This window comes from Dermacentor albipictus, chromosome 7, assembly GCF_038994185.2.
Source record: "Dermacentor albipictus isolate Rhodes 1998 colony chromosome 7, USDA_Dalb.pri_finalv2, whole genome shotgun sequence".
In the NCBI taxonomy this organism is placed as follows: domain Eukaryota; kingdom Metazoa; phylum Arthropoda; class Arachnida; order Ixodida; family Ixodidae; genus Dermacentor; species Dermacentor albipictus.
Window position 1 is genome coordinate 56,725,122 of NC_091827.1, and position 16,265 is coordinate 56,741,386.

Genomic DNA, 16,265 nt, shown 5'->3' on the forward strand with positions numbered 1-16,265 from the left:
TGCTAAGTTACTAACATGCTAACCTTAAAAAGTTTGCTTTGCCGAGAAACCGCTGCCTTGTGAAAGGCGAGTGAGCGCTTCGTGTAAGGATGATGGTTTTACGTATCATCATCATGATCAGCCTACACTTATTTATGACCGTTGCATGTAGAAAGCCTCTCCAATAGATCTGAAATTACCCCAGTTTTGGCGCTAGCCGATTCCAACGTGAACCTCCGAATTTCCTCATTTCATCACCGCCCTCCCCCCTCGTCCCTAATGTTCTACCAACCCGCCGTGGTTGCCCAGTGGCTATGGTGTTAGGCTGCTGAGCACGAGGTCGCGGGATCGAATCCCGGCCACGGCGGCCGCATTTCGATGGGGGCGAAATGCGAAAACGCCCGTGTACTTAGATTTAGGTGCACGTTAAAGAACCCCATGTGGTCGAAATTTCCGGAGTCCTCCACTACGGCGTGCCTCATAATCAGAAAGTGGTTTTGGCACGTAAAATCCCATAAATTATTATTAATGTTCTGCCGTCCTCGACTGCGCTCCCTTTCTCACCCACTCTGCAACTCTAATGGCCCACCGGCTATTACCCTACGCATAGTAAGGCCTCACCAGCTCCATTTTTTTTCTCTCACTGGCGTTTCGCTTACTGGCGTTACTTACGTTTGCTGGCTGATCCACACCACTCTTTTCCCGTCTCTTAACGTTACGTCTAACATTTTTTGTTCCATCGCTCCTTGCGCGGTGCTTCGCTTGTTCCCGAGCTTCTTTGTTAATCTCCAAGATACTGCCCCAATATGCACCGGTAGAATGCAATGATTGCGTACTTTCCAATGACAGTGGTGAGCTCCCAGTAAGCACTTGGTAATCCCTGCCGTATGCGCTCGAAGCTCTTTTTATATTTCTGCAAGTTCCCTCCTCATGGTCAGGGCCCCTGAGAGTAATTGGCCCATAGCCCTTCCGCTTTGCGATATATAGCTTATTCCGCAGGAACTCGTTACCTAATATACTATGCCATATTCGAATTAGGCATACTAATTGCTTTCTTCATGTTTTCCAAAATAAATGTAAGTTGACATGTAGATGTAGATCCTTGTGATCTACTGGCACGTACCCACTCTGAGGGATTGGCCAATAATCTGGTACGTTATAGTAAAGTCTAAAATAGGTGAATTTAATAATAAGCAAACTATAATGGAACGATAGAGGTTGTAAATGAGCGCCTGCCCTGTTCTTTGTTCTTCGTCCAACTGTGAGCGCTGTACAAGAATGCATGATAGCATCACTAACTGTCATTAACCAACTGCTCGAACGGCCTCTCAATAACTTGAGAGCCTAGTAACAAGCTTTTTTTTTTAAGAATGAAGAGCCATTGTATAACTTTCCAAAAACACACACACAGAAATTTCGTTGAGAATAAGATGAGACGTTGTGTGGCAAAAGAAAAAATGTGCTGAAGGGGCTTGTGTGCCGTAGGTATGTGTTAACTGGCCGGTTACAAGAAAACCTCACAGGTTGTGGCGTAAAGCAAAGAAAAATACCTACCTGACTAGACTACCAAAAATAGTAAATGACCCGTTAATACATGCAGATGTAGGACGTTGTCACGTAGGCTTCCGCCGCGACGAAAACAAAGCTGGCTACTCTAATTTTCTTTCTGCATTGCTCCGACAGCTTTTCGTATTTTTTCACTACTCATAAGCTGCAATGCTTCGTTTAGCAGACGGAGAACGGTAACCAGACTAACATTTCGTTATCGCGAACTATTTAGTTAGTTTTCGAGTATTCGAAAATACCCAACAGCTTTTTTTTTTAGTACGAATACAAATAGTTCGTGTGAAGTATTCGATTTGTATTCCAACATTTGCCAAACCCTAGTGTGCAAAAGAAATTTGGGTTTTACATGGCAAAACCCGCGATTCGATAAAGAGGCATGCCCAGTGTGGGGAGTTCGAATTACTTTTTACTCCCTCGGGTTCTTTAACGTGGACCTAAACCTAAGTAGATGAGCGCTATCTCGCTAGCCGCCAAGGCCTGTATCAAGCTCGCCACCTCGAACTCAGCAGCACCATGCCATAGTTACTAAGCTTCCGTGACGGGCTTAATATTGATGTTGCAGGATTCCTTGGTTTACCGTTGATTTGTGTGGAATTGCCTGAAAGCTAATAAAATGGAGTAATTCCTGCAGCGCTCGCATCCCAGCTGTACATGAGTGACTTGTTTTCTAGCCCAAAACTAGGTTTATTTAAAGGCAGGACGGGGGACACGGCCGAAGGCCCGAACAGAAGTGCATTTTAAGTTTTACATCTCGGGACCAAAAAATGTTGGGTCCCGAGAGCCTATTACTTTAGCTACTCGAATAGGCTTGTCACTAATGAACCAAACGCAAGCTAAACTCAAACGAAACTCAAACAGAGCTGCGCCGAATGTATGTCATGTTCATGACTCCATCGGGAGGAGTACGCACTGCAACACGCTGAGGAGAGAACGATGGCTCAAACTAGCCCCACACGTTATACTCACTTCCGTGGCGTAGGAATTACTGCAATTGCTAGTTATAGACAAGCTCGTCGCCTCTAATGAACTGTGTCGGTGACCCTAAAATGGATCGACTGACACAATGCCATTCTCACACGTAACCAATGGCACCTATACTCCGGGTAAAAAATAGTTACGATAATGCGAGGAAGCTTCCAAAGGCATCTTCGGACGGTTGCCTCAGAGCGGTCGGGCAGGATTGTTCGGCAATCCGGACACCGGTATTCGGGTGGGAGCCAAACCCTCGACCTCGTGCTCGACGCCAATGTAGTCGCTAAGCTACCGCTGTTGGTGTTAAGGCTCAACTCGCTCAGCTTTACGCGGTTGTAGTTCCTCTCACGACACTTCATTTCCAATGCTTACAGATATTTAACCTAAACGCGGCTATAGTTCTCCGTTCCATACGATGACACAGCGGGTCATCTGAAACTGCCTGCAAGATATCGTACAGTCGCGTTCACTGTGAACTGCCACATGGATGCCCGCGGTCGAAGGAGTCCCAAGACTACAGGGCGGCGCCGACATACCAAAAAAGAAAACTGAACATCGCTCTAATTACTGGTGTTTCATTGCGACAGCAACTGTAGGGGCACAGCAGAGAAATTTTCACAATCACCGTAGCGTTCTGCATAAATTAATGCGCATGTGTGTCTTGGCGAAGACGTAATGTCTTGGCGAATTAGGAGATTGGCCAGCCTGCAGATGGTAAGAAAATTGAAGCTCTCACTTTTAGTCGAATAAGGTACCGACATTTCAAGAACTAAGTTTCACTGCTGTGTTGTGCGGTACTTTTATATATATGAAGAAAAGTAAAGTTATGCTCGGCTCTTTCAAGCGATTCCCTTGGACGCCGTTAGCTGCTCTGTCGAGGCCTCTGCATCAGAAGTTGAAATCTGCTTTACACAGAAGGACAGACTCCCTTCAAGACATTGTTGGGGCTTGCCTGTGACTATGCAAGTGTAATGTTCGGTGAACGCAGTTCAAGATAAAGAAATTGCAGGAAAAGGCAGATGGAAATTTCGTGGTCATACGCTGCATGTCCCACTCAGTCCACATCGCTATCAACAAAGCTGCGATGAAGTTACCTAGATATATCGAATATTTCCCGCGTAGTATTGCTGGTTACTTCAGCCATAGCAGAATGCGACAAGCTGAGTTGGCCGCTTTTAAGTAATATCTTCAAACGGAGAAAAAGATTCTGCGTCCCTGTGAGACGCGATGCATGGCTCGTCATTCACAAATGCATTGAGCGTGTATTAGAAAAAGTGTGCATGCTGGGACTTCTCTTCCAAGAAGCAGCCATCAATGGCTGTGCTGTAGTGCCAGAGAAGATACTGAAAGACATCAACTGCGTCTCCGAGGCCTATATAAGCTTCGTGGGAAATGTTCAGAATCTCTTCAAGCTACATGTCCTTCTACAGCACTCGAGAGTCTCATAACAGAGCACCAGTGAGCGAGCGTCTTTTCTGGACACTGTTGCAGAACTTCGTCCAACCGAGCGCAATGGTGTTAGGTATGGTCGGACGCCAAGGGCCATACGTCATCCCCCTACCCTCTACTTGGTCGGATCCCACGGCGCCGAAGAGGTCATTCACCTGACCTTCTCCCAGGATTCGTCGAAAAGAGGATCGACTTCTCCTTCCCGTGCTCGGTAATGCAGGAGGAGGGGCCCTCTCTCTGTGCCTGTCACGTGTCATCGACGGAAGCGAAATCCCGCCCACACGATTGTAGAGAGCCTATTTAAGGGGCTCCGAAATTTACTTTTGATATTCTTCATACTTCATTCTCTTATTTTCTTTTAACTACCTTTGAATAAACAGTGCAAGTTTCGCACTAGCAAATCGTCGTCTCGCCCTTGCTCGGTCACCATGGTCTACCGGATGCCTGCAGCTCGCCGACTACGCCACGCTACCCAATAAGGAAAGGTCGGTCGAGCTTCGAAAGGCAGGCGCCGCTACTTCTCGGCAGCAGTACGGTACGCTACCCTAGAGTACGCAAGAGACAGGTCGCTAGCAGTGGGATCGCCTACCAATGCAACAAACTGGTTGCTAACGGAGAGATCGCCCTGAGGTGCAACAATGGGTATTAGTGACGTCTACTCTACAGACTCGCTGCATGTTTCGTGCAGTTAGGAGGTGTATTACTTGGGCCCAGACTGCAAGCGTTGCAAACTGCATAGCATCGAAACAGGCAGGCAAACTGAAGCGCAGGACTTCCGAGTTAGCCGTAAGACGTTTCACCAAACAGTTCTCCTCGAGGTCAAGGAGAGGCTTCGGGTCATTGGTCTGCTTTATCACGAGTTCATAACACCAGCAACTGCTCTCAGTGTGGAGGCCAGAGTGGAGCTACCAGTGCATGGCCACACTTTAGGAGTGTTATGCTCATTTGCTGCCTCCGTATAAACAACTTGCTGCTTTCGGGCGAATGGAACAGGAGGGGCGAATTCTCTCTTCCATACTTTTCCAGCCACGAGAAATCCACCCTGGAAAAAAAGGAAGTTGACCGCGTCGTTCGGGGCAGAAATTGGAAAGAGAGAGAGAAATATTTGCTGGCACGCGTATGAATTCAAGAATGTGTCGACACTGGCCCCGCTCACATTATATTCACCACACCATAAAGCAGAGAGTGAAACGATCGTCTCTAGTTTGACTGATGTCAAAACAAAAAAATGCGGAATAGACTTGTAGCTGAAAACTTTAACGCCATCCTCGTAATGTACTCAAGTATAGCAGCTACTGACTGTGTAAATACGAGCGTCAAAGAACACCATATATAACTGCATCGATAGAAAGTGTACTGAGCTTTAGCAGAGCCAAAAAATATTCTCGTTTTCGTTGTCTTTTCGTGGTCATTGTAGCTGTGCACTACAGCACAATGTTATGTATAATGTTCCAAGTAATCATGAACACCTATTGGTCCGTTTCTTTCTTATCATAATTAGAATTATTCGTGTTTATGGTTGTATAATGTTCTTTAAAGAAACATTATCCTAAGTGAAATTGCAGCGGTTTCTTCAAAAATTCAATTTTAGCTATAAAATACTGCTTTGTAAGCGTAAGTGTGACGTAAGAGACATGAAACTTATGTAAAAAAATTACTTACTTCGAATGCTTCATGCTATTGGTCGATTATATTGGCATTCCGTTATTTATTACAAACATTCTTCTTACATAAATATTGTATTTGAACATTTGAACACGAAAGTAGTGTGTAGGGTAAAAAAGTACACTTTTGGTGAAGTCGGTGTAGGGTGTTTTGAAGTATTTTCGGTCATTGCGTATAGGTATTGTTGAAATATTAATTGACAACACCGCTCTGAAGGCGCTTAGGCACAATGGGGTCGTTTTTCCGCCAGACGTAGTGCAGAGCTGAATTAACGCCTCCTCTGAGGCGAGAAAAATTCCTGTCACATATTCGTCGCAAGTTCTGCACAACGTGTATTCGTCACCTGCTCTGCCTTCGGAGCTCTTATTTCTTGTTTTTCCTGCGTGTGACTGCTTATTTTAGAAGTGCCTAAGCTACATCCTTGAATGCGACTCACGCCTATTCAACAAGGACTCCGTGGATTGCTTCCAGTATTATCCAGTGGGCGCCCCTAATCCCATAATCCGTGCACGAACGCGCGCAGTAGTACACTTTCAAGGCTGGGAACGCTCTCGACAGAAATGCCGCATGTATGCACACCATGGTTACAACTGATTTGCATTGGCGCACAGTCTTGTATTCATTAAAGGTAACTACGGTTGCGGGACCTTGGCCTCGCGTCTGTAGAAACAAGGCCTAAGTTGCGCTGTTGCTAAGCCTGCTGCTCACAGACCACGTGACGCAGGCTTACGAGGCGGTCTCTCTGCCGAGCGGCCTCATTAGTGCAGAACGAATTGGTAACGCTGGATAATCTCTCTCGTGGTAGATTATCCCTGGTTACCCCGATTAGTATTACCCAGCTTGTTATATTGGCCCCGACTTTTCATGCTACCCGATATTACATCGTGGTTGGAGTAAAAGACAAATATTCAGATAGGAAACCTTCGTTTATTGGATGGTGCATAAGCCTTTCACGTAGCTGCGAAGTTTTGCAGCAGCTCCTCAAAAAATATCAAAGCAACTGAGGAATGACAGAAAGCTGAGCTAGTTGGCAAGGATTCATTATGCAAAAAAGAGGTGAGGCGTGCAGACAGGACACAAGAGTAGAGAAGTGGACAACACGAAAGGTTGATAGTCGTTCATAGTCGGCGTTCGTGTTGTCCACTTCTCTACTCTTGTGTCCTAGCTGTCTGCACGCCTCGCCTCTTTTTTGCATTATGCAACTGAGGAAATCTCCTAGACATGTTTCAGTTGGTTCACACAGTATGACGCCCTGAAAGCAGACGTTGTAATCTGTTTTCTTCCCCGCCTTTATTGCTTTGTGTCATTGACTCGCACGCCATACGACGTATGGTCGCAAGTGAACAAAACTCAAGAAGACATTTAACCGCTATAATATACGAGCCCTGGCACGTAGTGCACAATCGGTATCTGCAGCTTTCCCCGTGCCTCGTGTACGCCTGGCTCTTGCAAAACGATATAGTGAAGTCTCTTCTATTGAAGAAAGTCATCTCACTCGCTCCCAAACAAGCTTGAGATATTGCTTCAGCAGTTAGGGACGGCTGTGTCAAGTGCGTAGTTTGTGTAACATGCGCACACACAAAAAAACTGATTAAGTGCTATCGATCGCGTCGGCCCGTCGACTGCAGGCGCAAGGAAACTTTGCAAGACCTCTATCCCCAGTAGGACACGTGGCTCGCCTCGGGGGCGAAGGGGGGGGAGGGGGGAGGGGGGAGGGGGGGGGAGGTTTGTTATTGCATCAGGCGAACCAATTAAACGCCGCATTAAACCATGCTTCGAGGCAAAGCGTCAACGCAATACGTGAGCACTAATAAGGGATTCCATGCATCAAATTAAGATTTCGAAGCGTTTCAGAGAATCCGTACGCGACATTTACATTCAACTCGCATTTCGCTGCGTTATCGTTCCCTCTTCGTTTCGCAGTTTTATTATTATTATTATTGTTCCTCCCTCCCACCCCGCGCATACCACTGGTCCCACTGAAAGGCAACCTTTCCCTATGTTTTCCGCGCAAGCGGACACGTGGTCTTTTCGTTAAAGTATTGGCGCTGATAATCACGTCCATGGCTTGGAACGTGCACGGAAAGCACAATTCCTGCCTCGATCGAGCGTGGACCGCGGCGTGCTTTGGCTCGTTGATCAGCCGTGTAGACATTTTGCAGGAACGCGGCTCTTCTCTCACCGAGGAAACATTCGAGAGCTAGGATTAAAGCTGTTCGAAGAAAAGCGGCCGAGACGGCGACTAAATGCGCGAACAGCTTTGTATCTCGTCTTGACATAAGAGTCTGCGCGGTGGTTCGATAATCAATAGGCAGTGCGCGCAGCCAAGATTAGCAGTAAGATGCGCGAGGTCGCACTAAACTTATGTGGTCTATGAGCACTTGCCAGGAGAAGCATAATAATAATAAAAAAATACGCTGATCTTCAGATAGCACTCGCCGAGGCCTCAGGTATGTCGCAAAGCTAGCAGTTCATCTTCATTTAGCGTAACTAGAACATCACTTAGTGAGACTCCAGTTATGATAATGAGGACGAGGAGCGTTCTTCAAGTTACCACTGACCCATAGATTTTCACGCAGAACTCAGTGCGGGAAAAAGAAGCAGCTCTTTCATTCTTAATGCTTGATTTTTTCTTTTTGAGTGAGATACAATTTCTTCTTCTTCTTCGTCTTTTTCTTTTTGATAACGTGATATTATAAGAGAGGTTGGCACCTTTCGATGGTAGCGGCAGCTCCTCGTCGCGTGGAAAGCGAAATGAAATCCCCCCAAAATCACCGAAGAACCCTGAAAACGGTCAACAAGCGCGAACACGCGCAAAACTCTGCACAATAGTGCAAGAAATCAGCGAAGATAATAGAGTAACGATCCCAAAGAGGTACAAACATGTATAAACATTCAGCGTTCCATAAATAAATAAAGACGCTTGAAGTTGACCGTTCTTGCTCATTGAACTCTCGGAAATTCACGTGACCCTCATCCATCATCGCTGACGCGAAAGGCAATTCGGCATCTATTGCAATCTCTGATGTGTGCCAGTCCGTGACTGGCTTTTTTGATCGTGCAATACACAATACATCGTACGCGCACCGTGTCCACTCCCTTTCTTTATCCGTGCCACGTTCCCTCCTTGAAAGGTAAAAAACCGGACTTTTCTCTGACGGACCACTGACCTCCATACCTTTGATCATGTTTTCTCTCTCCTTCGGTTACAGCACCGCACTGTATCAGACTGCTAAAAAAATCCTTGCGCGTGATATTTTCATCAAAACAACAAGAATTTAAATATGGACGTGAAGCTCAACAAAAAATTGTATAAACACTGAGAGCAAGAAAATATTAAAAAAGAAGGTTATAGTTAGAAAGGTCGTCCCCCTGCCTTGGCACAGGCCTTCAGTCGCAACGGAAATGCATCCACTGCGGTAGTATTGTTCGGTAATTTCGTCCAACGTCTTCGGAAGAGCACGCCGCAGGCTATTTGAATTTGTGTGGCAGTAGCGCTGGCCTTCAAGCACAAGCAACACAAACAAGTTGAGCAAATTTGTGTCAGGCGAACTAAAACGCCGCTCCTCTAAATTTAGGAACTCCGGAAGCCGAGTGCTGCATCATTGTTGAACAACCTTGACCCTATCGTCGGGCATTTCCATAATGTTGCTCGAATATCGACACGCATTTAAGCCTTGAAGTGAAACTTGCTCCGGGGCAATACCATCTGCTCTGTAATGTCCTTCAGGCAGTTTAGAGCGTTCACTTTCACATTCCCTGGTAGACGAAAACGATCGGTGTCTTGCCAGTCAACTGATACTCCGGCGCATACCAAGACTGAGGCCAGGTGTCCCTTGCGATCAACGTAGCAGCCAAATTTACTTGCTCTGTTGAAAAATGGAATCGATATTCTATCGTTTTTTTCGGCTGAAACTCGTTCGATGGTGATTTATTTCTTGTCAGAGAGCAGCACTGCACTGCATGGTGGCGTTCCTGAGAGAAATGCTTGAGAAGCTTACGACACTTCTGAGGGTGGTTTCACTCCACGAGATCGTCCAAAGCATGCGTCTTCTGCAGTGGAATCGAGTGCAAGCTCGTATAGTGCTTTGTGATCTCGACTCATGCTAAGCTCCTTCACCAACTTTCTCAATCTTCTCTCCATTGTACTAGAAGAGAAACTTGGGCGAGTTGGTGGTGACTGATGTCTCGGAAATTAACAGCGCAAAAATAGACAAGGACGAAGGAAAAGAAAAACAGAAGAGCGCCCGTGCCCTGTTTTTCTTTTCCTTCGTCCTTGTCTGTTTCGTGCTTTTAATTTCCGAAGCATGAATTCGCTTCATTGTCTGCTTCATCCGCTGTCTGGAAATTATGACAATCGTAGCAGCCGGAGCAGTGCGAGCTCTTCCGTTACTGGCTTAACGCTTGACTGTAAGCTTGTCCTGAAAGGATCAAAGAGGGATTTCGATCATCATTGGAAAACACCATGGTGATTTCCGCAATTTTCTTCTGCCAGGTCCCAAAGCTGGATAGAAGAATGATCTTGGTCCGAGTACATTTAGGACCTAAGACCTGGCAAGTGCGAAGGCAAACCGCATCATATTCCAACAATTCAAAAAAAAATACGATACAAAGAACAAAAACAGAAAATCGCATTATTATCCAACAACTCCGTCAAAAGCTACGCCTCGTAAAAATCAGGCGCAATCACTTTTCTTTATTTTATAGGTCTCATCGTCTTGTATGTCCATGAATGACATTTAGGTTCGAGGTGAGATCATTATTTGATCTTTATTTGATCATTATTCAATTCCTGGGCTGCTAATAAAAAAAGCATTTAGACGCTGCACACTGTGGGAATCATTGTTATGCGAAAAATTCTTGCGGGTAGCCGGCTATGGGTCATCGTTTGGATTCTGCACTGCGTTACCAGAAGGACAAGCATGCTTGTGTAAGGCAAGCAACTGGGTGTCCGTCTTACGCGAGCGCTTGTGTGAAGGTGATGACGATTGTATAACGACGATAGTGTAACGCCGAGAACACTGTTTGTGGCGAAGCAACGCTATGATAGTGTACCGCTGAGGTCACATCATTATTCTCGTGTAATGTTTATGTTTATGCAGTACATCGTTCGCAGGCTATTCTTAAATGCCCTCACCAGACCAGGTAGATCCGCAGTGTCGTCAGCGCAGTGACGTCATGAGTTCTAAGGCGAGGTGGGTTTGCCAAGGGAAGAATGTTGATGAGAAGTGTTACACGGGAAAGCATGGCACTTGTCTAAATGTCTTGTCTCATTGTAGTGGCACATACACGTCATTCACCAAGAATGGACACATATTGTCAGGATTGGGGGCTCAATCCCATCGCTCGTGATCCGTTGTCAAGATTGGAGTCCGGCATGAATTCGAAGGTAGCTGGCCCATGCCGTCGTCCAACTTATCCACGCTGAGGACGTTGATGAAGGGAAGAACTGCTTATCATCGAGAACGAGGAATATGGGTTTATTTACAGTATTTATATCAGTCTAACATGACTGCTTGAGAAAAGTGCATCAGTCTAACATGACTGCTTAAGAAAAGTGTCCCGAGCATTCGCACCACAGCAGTTTTTAAACACTCGGCCCTCCCGCGATACAAGGTGACGCGAATGTTCGTTTACTCATTGTAAACTCGCCGCCGCCCCGCAGGACAGTTTACACACACAAAGGCACCCACGGGCGAATGTCCGGAACCGACGTCAGAGGGGAGCCGTTCCGGGTAGCTCGGAGCCATTCTGGGTAGCTCGTTGTCCTGCGTCCCGGTCGGCGCGTGGGAAGCAACAAAAAACGGATTTCCCGCGGCAGCTCGCGCACGCGTAGCAGATCAGGTCCGCGCTGGGGAGTTCGGGCACAACAGTTCGTCACAACGGCGATGGGGCTAGAGGATGGCGGCGGTTTCAGCACAAAGCCCGCTTCATCGAACGCTTCCTAGCTGAAGCGACGGAGAGTGGGGGATGCGCGTCTTGTTCCCCAGTCGTAACTGGGTGGCAATCCTGCATTGCAGCTCGCCATTCTTAACAATATACAGTGTCACATAACCGAGTGGCCCAGGAATCGAGGTAGCCCAAATACGAGAAACTTAAGAGGATCAAAGAAGCCATTTATTATCATGCGCTATTTTATTAAGAGGTCTGTGTGCTTTAGAGATACCTATGAGCTAACATTCCATCTACACGTTTTATGTAATAATTTAATGTTTTATTGCCTGAACAGAGGTGTGCTGACTGGCGCTAATGCGTCGGTCAAAATTACGTGTTATATAGTGGCACCTAGCCACTTCCAAAAAAAAAGTCGATTTATTCCAAATTAAGAGAAATCAAACAAGTGGTTGAATATAATGCATTGTTCCATTACGAGGCATGTATGCTTTAGAAGTAACACATGAGCTGGCACTATATGTGCAGGCAGGCACGTACCCAGGATTTTTTTTCGGGGGGGGCCCACCACCTCCATCATCATCATCATCATCATCATCATCATCATCATCATCATGTTTTATGTCCATTGCAGATCGAAGGCCTCTCCCTGCGATCTCCAATTACCCCTGTCCTGCCGCCAACCAATTCCAGCTAGCACTCGCGAATTTCCTAATTTCATCGCACCATCTATAGCTTTCTGCCGTTTTCTACTGCGCTTCCCTTCTCTTGGTACCCATTCTGTAACCCTAATGGTCCAACGGTTATCTAACCGGCGCATTACATGACCTGCCCAGCTACATTTTTTCTTCTTGATGTCAATTAGAATATCGTCTATACCCGTTCGCTCTCTGATCCAAACTGCTCTCTTTCTCTCTCTTAACGTTATGCCTAGAATATTCGTTCGATCGCTCTTTGCGCGGTTCTTAACTTGATCTCAAGTCTCTGCCCAATATGTTTAGCACTGGCAAAATGCACTGAGTGCACACCTTACTTTTCAATAATAATGGTAAGCTTCCAGTCAGGAGCTGGCAATGTCTGCCGTATGCGATCCAACCTATTTTTATTCTTCTGTTAATTTCCTTCTCATGATCAGGGTTCCCTGTGATCAATTGACCTAGGTAAACGAACTCCTTCACAGCCTCTAGTGGCCGACTTGCGATCCTGATGTCTTGTTCCTTTGCCCTACTATTTACCATTATCTTCACCTTCTGCATATTAATATTCAGCGCCACTCTTACATTCTCTCAGTTAAGGTCTCCAATCATTTGTTGTAACTCGTCTGCATTGTTGTTGAATAGAACACTTTCATCGGCAAACAGAAGGTTGCTGAGTTATTTGCCGTCGATATTTACTCCTAAGCCTTCCCAGTTTAATAGCTTGAATTCTTCTAAGCACGCAGTGAACAGCTTTGGAGAAATTGTGTCTCCCTGTCTGACCCCTTTCTCTACAGGTATCTAACTGCTTTTTTTGTGTGTAGAATTAAGGTAGCTGTAGAACCTCTGTACATATTCTTACGCGAAGGACGAGTCAGTAAGACGAGAAAGTATTTACAGATTATATTTACAAAAACGGTTGCAGCGCTGACCGGTTATATTCACAGCGCGAGCCCAGTTCGTTCTTCCTCCTCTTTTCTGGAGTGATGGCGCCCACGTGCCTCGTTCAAACAAACAGATAACACACGCATGTAGCAATATTTTCCAAGCTTTTTACGTGAGCGTTCTGTACTCCTTGATTACGTAGTGCCTCTATGACTGCTGGTATCTCTACTGCATCAAATGCCTTTTCGTAATCTATATAAGCCACGTAGAGAGGCTTACTGTACTCTGCGGATTTCGCGATAACCTGAGTGATGACATGGATGTCATCAATTGTAAAGTATCTCTTCCTGAAGCCAGCCTGTTCTCTTGGTTGACAAAATCCAGTGTTGCCCTTATTCTATTGGACATTATTTTGGTAAATATTTTATATCATACTGGGGGCAAGCTAAAGGTCCTATAATTTTTCAATTCTTTAACGTCTCCTTTTTTGTGGATTAGTATAATGTCTGCATTCTTCCAGTTTTCTGGGACCTTTGCAGTCGATAGACACTTCGTATAAAGAGCCGCCAGTTTACCAAGCATTATGTCTCCTCCATCTTTGATTAAATCGACTGTTATTCCACCTTCTCCTCCCGCTCTTCATCGTTTCATTTCTTGCGGGGCCCTTCTGACCTCATCGCTAGTTATAGGAAAGTTTCTGTATCCTGTTCATTACTGTTTCTAAGTGAGGTGTCGTGTCTCCTCTGAGTACTGTATACAGGTCAGCTTAAAATTTTTCCGCTGCTTTTACTATACCTTCGAGATTCCTGATGATATTATCTTTTAGTGTATACATCATGGTTTGTCCCAAGCCAGGTTTCTTTTTTACTGATTTCAGCTGCATTCATTTTTCACGGCTTCTTCAGTCTTTCTCATGTTATAATTTCAAATATCAGTTATTTTCGCCTTGTTAGTCAGTTTTGACAGTTCCGCGAATTGCGTAACGCTGTGCGGCCGCCAGTCCCACACAACCGCGTAGAGCGCAGGACTCTGCGATTCTAGATGTGCTGCGCTCACCGCGAAAGGTTAGATAAACACCCACATAAGCACAGCAGAGAAGTGGCTACGTGAGGCGGTTCGACCGATAACTGTAGAAGCGTCATTCAAAACGATTGTTCTCCACTTCCGGCGGCGTTTTCTCTACTTCCTTTTTAAATAAAAAGATGCTGATCCATAAATATTCTCATAAACAACGGTGAACTTTTTTATTATTCGATTTCCCTTTGAGTTTGGTTGTTGCCTTGGCTCTCTCCCTTAGTAGAACACTTAATTTCTCAACTCCTTTCGATTTTTGTTTCCAGTTGCCAATTTTGCACGAAAAGTGCTATACAGTTAAGGAAAAACAGACGAGGTGACGGGCGACCGTCATCTTGCTTATGGGTTTAAGGGTTATGGCAGAGTTTCATGATGGACGCACTTTCACATTATTTTATTTCCCACCTTATCTAACCTATATCACGTGTATATGGTTGCGGGCATCTGCCAGCCTCGCGGCGAGCCGTAACTCAAGGAAATAATGAAGCAAAGGGAAAAGTTAAACGCAATTGGCGTTTTCTCAGGCCGCAACTCGTTCCACGAGAGTGCAGACCAGCTCAGTAACAGCCACATCCCTTTTCTGGTCCCAGGATCAGCCTAAACAAAGAAGGTTGAACTAACAAAAGCAACAGCTATGCGCGTGACGGTTGAGGTTGAATAGATGGTGACAACTGAACACATCTCGAGTTAATCGCGCGGGTGCGGAATCTATGAGAAAACTGTCCTTCACATTACAAGAGATGCCGATAACTACCGCCATCTAAAAGGAGTGAAAAAGGCAGCATAATGCTGGCCGATTAATAGCTGCCAAGTCTCAACATTGACCTGGCGGCGCTTTAGGAATGTGTGAGGAGTGGTGGCGTGAAAGGGGAGGGGGGGGGGGGGGTATGCCACTTGATTTCGGGGGGGGCCCGGGCCCCCCCGGCCCCCCCCCCCTGGGTACGTGCCTGTGTGCAGGCTTTCTATAGTGATTTATTGTTTTATGGCTCAGAACACATGCTGTTGCGGGTGGATTGGAATAACGCTTCACATTAGAACGCCTTAGCGTAGGGCTCCGGGTTAATTCTGGCCCTCCATGAGGCCGTTTAACATGCATCCAAAGCTGTGCGCGAGAGCGTTTTTGAACACCTTCACTACCGTCGGAATTCGGCCACGGTTTTCCTTATGCCTCATCTCGTGCACCATTGAGGTGCGACGCCTGCAACGACAGTGGAGGCGTACCTCATTGCGCCAGCGTTGTGAGATGCCTGGTAGCTGCCAGGGTGCTGTTTATACAGCACGGGAGAAGTTGTCGTCTCGTGTGCTCTGTCGCTCCAACATGTCGTCCCCGCGTGTTCTTAGAACGCCGTTTTAGAACTTTGGCGCAACACTAAAGCTTGCTATCGTTTTCAGTGCTTCGCTGATCGGGTGGGAGTGCCAGACCTTTAGTAAGTTATCCATCAACAGTACAAAAAAACTCACTTTTATTGTGAAAAGTCGCTTGATAAGCCGGACAAGACAAGGAACGGATGGCGGATCCCACCCACATGCCAGTGCTTCTCCTGTCTTGTCCTGTCCTTTATTCTTTCTGCGCTATGTATGCTGTATAACGATGCACATACCCAGAGGAACCAAGTTGTGCTGCCGGGCACTTGCACTCATTGGCACCTACCCAGTCGCACATGCAAATTTGCCCATGCCCCGTGACCAAATTGTCAATACAGGCACACACCCAGTAGTCCATACCCAGTGACCCAAGTTGTGTTATCGGCTTATTATCGGCAAGACCGTAGCCACCAGCGAGCAGCTGCATCAGTGCGAAGTCGAAGGACGAGACAAAAAAAATAAGAGATTTGCTTTTAAACGAATTGCGACGCCGCCGTCACGTGCCACCAGGCGCCGTGACGTCATGGACTTTCGCGGTGTCTTCTCGGGCCTAGTTAATTCTTTATACGTAATCATAGGACCACATAAATAAATTCCGCTTGTACGGCGGAATTTATTTACAGAATACCTGCATCGCCAAGAAAGATTTACGCGGGGTATACAAGTGTGGTAACAGAAATCAGAAATGGTTGTGCCCCGAAAGGTTAATAAAAACAGGCAAAT